The 869-nt window shown below is 56.5% G+C and overlaps 1 protein-coding gene across 3 annotated transcripts in view; it reads right to left on the reverse strand.

Annotated features, from left to right (window-relative positions):
• The window catches only part of GATAD2A (GATA zinc finger domain containing 2A), a 48428-nt gene extending 47559 nt beyond the window's left edge, over nucleotides 1-869 (reverse strand). For all 3 annotated transcript variants that reach the window (XM_035890634.1, XM_035890633.1, XM_035890635.1), the window contains exon 1: nucleotides 788-869. The gene's annotated coding sequence lies outside the window, so the exon portion shown is untranslated. The remainder of the gene's footprint in view (nucleotides 1-787) is intronic.

Raw genomic sequence — 869 nt, forward strand, 5'->3', positions numbered from 1 at the left:
GGCCAGCGGGCGTCGGTGCGGTCTCCCCGCCACACCTCAGCAGGTCCCATCCCAAAATCTGGTGGGACCGACCATTCATCACCAGAGCCAGGCCCACGGCGCGTGCATGCACGGCAACACAACACCCGGGAGACCACCGCACAGTTCACTTACACAAAACGCTTTCCACGTGCTACACGTCCCTTTATTTCTTACTTCCCGCTGCAGTCTCCTGCCTCTGGTCCCCTACCGCCTCGTCCCCTCGCCTAACAGCACGTCTTAACGCTCCCGCTTCTTCCTCCCCGCCTCTCCTTCCACTTGAGACGCTGGTCAATAGTTTGGAAGAAAGCAGGGGTTCGTTCTCTTCTCCCGCTGATGCACGGCAGCTCCCAGCCTCCTGGCATGTCTCTTATTCCCAAAGGCCCCTCTTCGTTTCACTTCCTGTGTAACTGTCTCTACAAGCAGCTCCGCTACCTCTGCTTCCAGCCGCATTCGCAGGCGGGCAAGCGAGGGAGAAACATGAAAGTCAAACACCTGCAAAAGAAGCTGGAAACGAGCGCTCAGGCCATGCCTGCGAAGCAGGGCTCGGTGACAGGCACTGCCGTACCCATCAGCTTAGCAACCCCTGTCCTGGGGAAAGGGGGTTTGCTGCACAAAGTACAAAAAAAAATAGAAGGAGCACGGGGCAGCCAGAAAAAAAAAGGACAAGTGAAAATAAAACGTAAGACAGAGAGACATCGTAAAAGAAATAAGTAAATGAAAAGTAAGCAGATGCTCTCGAGACGCAAGTACGTGCAGCCTGACTTACGGGCTTCCCCTGCTTTGTCGTTCACAGGCAGCGACCGGTGCCAGCTTTCAGCCACCGAGCCCCGGCTCCCCCGCAGGCGGGA

Source organism: Egretta garzetta, unplaced genomic scaffold (genome assembly GCF_000687185.1).
Source record: "Egretta garzetta isolate BGI_Z169 unplaced genomic scaffold, ASM68718v1 scaffold683, whole genome shotgun sequence".
Classification (NCBI taxonomy): Eukaryota; Metazoa; Chordata; class Aves; order Pelecaniformes; family Ardeidae; genus Egretta; species Egretta garzetta.